Source organism: Bos mutus, chromosome 26 (genome assembly GCF_027580195.1).
Source record: "Bos mutus isolate GX-2022 chromosome 26, NWIPB_WYAK_1.1, whole genome shotgun sequence".
Lineage (NCBI taxonomy): Eukaryota > Metazoa > Chordata > Mammalia > Artiodactyla > Bovidae > Bos > Bos mutus.
In genome coordinates, this window is record NC_091642.1 from 30,248,452 (window position 1) to 30,254,674 (window position 6,223).

Consider the following 6,223-nt stretch of genomic DNA (forward strand, 5'->3'; position numbering starts at 1 on the left):
CTAGGGAAAGGACAGTTCTTTCTTCCAGCTGCTGGGTGTCATCTTTAACTCCTTCCTTTCTCTCACATCCTGTGTTCAGTCTGTCATCAACTCCTGCCAACTCCAGTTCAAAATATATCCGGACTCTAACCAGTTCCCAACACCTTCACTGCTGTCACCCTGGTCCAAGCTGTCATTTCTCTTGCCTGGACTGTTGTTATAGCCTGCTAACTGAACCCCTTGGTTCTACCCTTATTCTTCTCATAATCTATGCTCAAAATGATTGATTCCTTTAAAAAGTGATCCATTTAAGGATGGGGAACACGTGTATACCTGTGGCAGATTCATGTTGATATATGGCAAAACCAATACAATATTGTAAAGTTAAAAAAAAAAAAAAAAAAAAAAGTGATCCATTTAAAATATAAATCAAATTTTTGCCACTCTGCTCCAAATCCTCTAGTGTTTTGTTTTGATTCTTAAATCTCACATAGAATGATAGCCAAATTCTTACTGTGGTTTATGAGATTCTGTGCAATCTGGTACCCAGTTATGCCTCTGGTCTAATCTCCTGCTACTCTCCCTTCACTTAATCTGCTCCAGCCAGACTGGTCCTCTTGTTCTTCCAGCACAACAGGTACTCTCCAGCCTCTGGGCTATTGCATGGGCTATCTTTCCTGTCTGGAATGCTTTCCCCATATAACCATATAGCTTGTTCCTTCACTTGCACTGGCCTTTTAATCAAACGTGTCATTTTCTCTGAGGCTTTCCTGGATCATCTATTTAAAAACTGCAACTTCTTCCACTCCCTCTCTCTGCTCCATATTTCTCCAGGGCACTTTTCATCATCTAAATGCCGTGTTTTACATCTTTATTTGTATATTCTCCTTCCACTAGATTGTAAGCTTCATTAGGCAAGGGTTTTTTTTTTTTTTCCCTCTTGTTTTTTTCTTTTGGTCTGTTTTGTTCACCAGATATTATCCATGCCTTGAACAGTGCCTGAGGATAGTAACCATTTAATAAATATTTGTTGAATGAAAGAACAAAGGAACTCACATTTAGGGGTGGGAGCAGGAAGAAGTATCATCTGAGGAAACTCAGAAGGAACAGCAATCTAGAGAGATGGGGAAAGGAGAGAATCCTTCATTCATGCGCAAGGTCTTACCACCATGAATATGCAATATCTCCCAGATCTTTACCTCCAACCCTGAATTCCATCTTGAGATCCAGAGCTACGTTTTCAAACAAATGCTAGACTTCTCTACTGGGAATGCTTCAGATTGTGAGGGCAATATGTTTATTTTTTTAATTTTTACCATTTAATATGAAAAAGCACACCTTCGAAATAACTTCAATTTAAATATTAACAATGAGAATATCATATGAAGACTCATGGGATGAAGACTCATGGGAAGTTTTAACTCATGGGTTAAAACTTGAGTTTTTTTCTTACAGGGGGAAACACACAGCTATTAGAAAGCACTCTCAAAGCAGTATATTCTTCACAGGTTGGGGTGGGATGGGCAGTTGGTACAAGGGACAAGAGAATAGTAGATTATCTGTGAAAAAGTCCTCCTGGAGATTATAATTAGCCTGCCTCCCCATTCTCATGCTGTTTAAAAGTCACTATTATATTAAGAGAAAAACTCTAAGTTTTTTTTTTTTTAAGAGTTAAAAAAATTTTGCTATGTGTTCTTGAAATCAGCAAAGTGAAGGTAAGAAAAATAGGGAACTAAAATAAAAAAGATAAGAGCAAAAGTTAAAGAATTAGAAGCCAGTTTTATAGGGCTGTCTTTGAAAGATAATAAGACAGCAAATCTCTAGAGCCATCAAGAAAAGAGAAAAACAAATACATACAATTAAGTTGGTGTGTGCAAAGAAAATACTATAAAAGATTTAAATATATCCTATTTTCTTTAAAATTTATTTAAAGTACAGATGATTCTCTAGGAAACTATTATTAAATTTGCCTTATTATTAGGCAGAAAACCTGAGAGAGGAAGTTCTAGAGCCAGAGGGTTGGTGTCTCAGCTCTGCTACCTATTAACTATGTGGCCCTGGGAAAGAGACTAGTCTGTGCTCAGTTAACCTCAACTATAACTGATGGGGTTATGATGTGGCAACTTCAGAGGCTATTGAGATGGTCAGATGAGATAATACTTGTATAGGACATATGACAAATTGGGGGAGATGCTTACAATATATGACACATGAAGAGCTCTTACATATTAAAAAAACATTTTTTTTTTAAAAAGGACATGAACAACATAAATCCCAAAAGAAATAGAAATAGCCAGTAAACAATGGAGGACAGAATATTTAAAAGTTAACTCATCTTCCCTGCCAACTAGCCACTTCTGACCTCACTGTTTCCCACCCCACTACCCCCACCGCCCAGTCTCTCTCAATCCATTCTCGGCATCCAACCAGTTATTAAAACCCGAGTGTATCTTACCTTTGTAATATTTTTCACATACAAGTTCCCTCTTTTCTTTCTCATTGTCTCAGTGACTCTCACTGTTGCAGCCTGAGTTGTGGCCCCCGACCTAAACCACTGTAGAACTCTAGTGATTAACCTCTCTACTTAACAGTTTTTATCCACTTCCTGTCAGGTACGGTTTGAGCTAGATCAATCTTCCGAAAGCCTGATTCCAATGGCATCCTACTCAAGAATCTTTTGTAGTTCTCCAACTCTGGCCACTTAAGGCCCTCCATAATCTGACCCGACATCCCTTTCCAGCCTCATTTCCCATTAAACACCCCTACTTGTCTAGTCCTCTACTCAGGCCTCTGCTGTGCTTAGTTGCTCAGTTCTGTCAGACTCTTTGTGACCCCATGGACTGTAGCCCACCAGGCTCCTCTGTCCATGGGATTCTCCAGGCAAGAATACACGGAGTGGGTTGCCATGCCATCCTCCAGAGGATCTTCCCAACCCAGGGATCAAACCCAAATCTCCTGCATTGCAGGCAGGTTCTTTACTGTCTGAGCCACCAGGAAGCCCCTAGTCAGGCCTAACCAGTTGCTATTCTTGGAAATCCATGCATTCATGCCTCTATGCCTTTGATTATGCTGTTCCATTAATCTTACCTATTCTTAGTATTGTCAGCCAATAGTGCTGGGACAACTGGATAGCCACATACAAAAGAATGAGGTTGGATCTCTACCTCATACCACATAAAAATTAACTAAAAATGAATTATAGACCTAAGTGTGAGAGCTAAAACTACAAAACTCTTAGACAAAAACACAGTTTTAATTTTTCATGACCTGGAATCGGGCAACGGTTTCTTAGATATACCAAAAGCACATGTCACCAAAGAAAACATAGATAAATTAGACTTAATCAAAATTAGAAATTTTTATGCTTCAAAAGACACCATCAAGAAAGTAAAAAGACACCCCATAGAATGGAAGAAAATGTCTGCAAGTCATATATCTAGTTAGACACTACCCAGAACATATAAAGAGCACTTCAACTAAAGAGTGAAAAGGCAAATAGCTCAATCTGAAAATGAGCAAAGGACCTACTGTATGGCACAAGGAACTCTACTCAATGCTCTGTGGTGACCTAAATGGGAAGGAAATCCAAAAAATAAGGAGTTATATGTATACACATAGCTGATTCACTTTGCTCTACACTGGAAACTAACACAACATTGTAAAGCAAGTATACTCTGATAAAATTAATTGAAAGAAAAATGGACAGAGGATCTGAATAAAAATTTCTCCAAAGAAGGTGTACAAATGGCCACTAACTACATGATAAGATGCCAAACATCATTGCACACGTCCTAAGGCACTTCAGTCATGTCTGACTCTTTGCAACCTTATGAACAATAGTCTGTTCATGGGATTCTCCAGGCAAGAATATTGAAGTGGGTGCCATGCCCTCCTCCAGGGGATCTTCCCAATCCAGGGATCAAATCCACATCTTCTGTGGCTCTTGCACTGCAGGCAGATTCTTTACTACTGAGCCACCAGGGAAGCCACATTGTTAGTTATCATAAAAATACAAATAAAATACACAACAAGAATTCACACCTACTAAACTAAAAAAACTATAACAAGTATTGTCAAGAATGTGGATAAATCAAAACCATCATACATTGCTGGTGGGATTACAAAATAGTGTAACTACTTTGGAGAATAGTCTGGCAATTCTTCAAAAGGTTAAACATAGAGTGACTATATGACCCTGCAGTTCCACTCCTAGGCATTTACTCAAGAGAATTAAAAGCATGTGTCCAACAAAAACTTGTAATACATGAGTGTTCATAGCAGCATTATTCATGATGGCCCAGAAGTGAAAACAACCCAAATGTCTATCAAGTGATGAATGGGTGAATAAACTGTGGTCTGTTCATACAATGGAATATTATTTGGCCATAAAAAGGAATGGAGTACTAATGCTACATGAATGAACCTTGAAAATATCATTCTAAATGAAAGCCAGACACAAAAGGCCATACATTATATGATTCTTTTTATGCAAATGTCCAGAACAAGCAATTCCATATAAACTTAAAGTAGATTAGTAGTTGCCAAGGACTAAGGAGTGGAAGAATGGGACGTGGCTGCTAATGGATAAAGGATTTCTTTTTAAGGTGATGAAAATGCTCTAAAATAGATTGAGGTGAGGGTTGTACAGATTTTTTAATATCCTGAAACCCATTGATGTGTACGCTTTAAGAGGGTAAATTTTACAATGCATGAATTATATCTCGATTAATATGTAAAAAAGAATAGCAAGGAGAGATAAGAAAGCCTTCCTCAGTGATCAATGCAAAGAAATAGAGGAAAATAATAGAATGGGAAAGACTAGAGATCTCTTCAAGAAAATTACGCTACTCTACACTATGCTAAGTCACTTCAGTTGTGTCCGACGCTGTGTGACCCCATAGATGGTAGCCTACCAGGCTCCCCCGTCCCTGGGATTCTCCAGGCAAGAACACTGGAGTGGGTTGCCATTTCCTTCTCCAACGCATGAAAGTGAAAAGTGAAAGTGAAGTCGCTCAGTCATGTCCGACTCTTAGCGACCCCATGGACTGCAGCCTACCAGGCTCCTCTGTCCATGGGATTTTCCAGGCAAGAGTACTGGAGTGGGGTGCCATTGCCTTCTCCTCAAGGAAATTAGAGATACCAAAAAACTTTTCATGCAAAGATGGGCACAATAAAGGACAGAAATGGTATGGACCTAACAGAAGCAGAAGATAGTAAGAAGAGGTGGCAAGAGTACACAAAAGAACTATACAAAAGAGATCTTCATGACTCAGATAATCACGATGGTATGATCACTCACCTAGAGCCAGATATCCTGGAACGTGAAGTCAAGAGGGCTTTAGGAAGCATCACTACAAACAAAGCTAGTGGAGGTGATGGAATTCCAGTTGAGCTATTTCAAATCCTAAAAGATGATATTGTGAAAGTGCTGCACTCAATATGCCAGCACATTTGGAAAACTCAACAGTGACCACAGGACTGGAAAAGGTCAGTTTTCATTCCAATCCCAAAGAAAGGCAATGCCAAAGAATGCTCAAACTACTGCACAATTGCACTCATCTGACACGCTAATGAAGTAATGCTCAAAATTCTCCAAGCCAGGCTTCAACAGTATGTGAACCGTGAACTTCCAGGTGTTCAAACTGGATTTAGAAAAGGCAGAGGAACCAGAGATCAAATTGCCAAAATCCACTGGATCATCAAAAAAACAAGAGAATTCCAGAAAAACATCTATTTCTGCTTTATTGACTATGCCAAAGCCTTTGACTGTGTGGATCACAATAAACTGTGGAAAATTCTTCAAGAGATGGGAATACCAGACCACCTGACCTGCCTCTTGAGAAATCTGTATGCAGGTCAGAAAGCAACAGTTAGAACTGAACATGGAACAACAGACTGGTTCAAAATCAGGAAAGGAGTACATCAAGGCTGTACATTTTCACCTTGCTTATTTAACTTATATGCAGAGTACATCATGAGAAACACTGGGCTGGATGAGGCACAAGCTGGAATCAAGATTGCCAGGAGAAATACCAATAACCTCAGATAGCAGATGACATCACCCTTATGGCAGAAAGCAAAGAAGAACTAAAGAGCCTCTTGATGAAAGTGAAAGAGGAGAGTGAAAAAGTTGGCTTAAAGCTCAACATTCAGAAAACTAAGATCATGGCATCTGGTCCCATCATTTCATGGCAAATAGATGGGGAAACAGTGGAAACAGTGACAGACTTTATTTTTTGGAGGG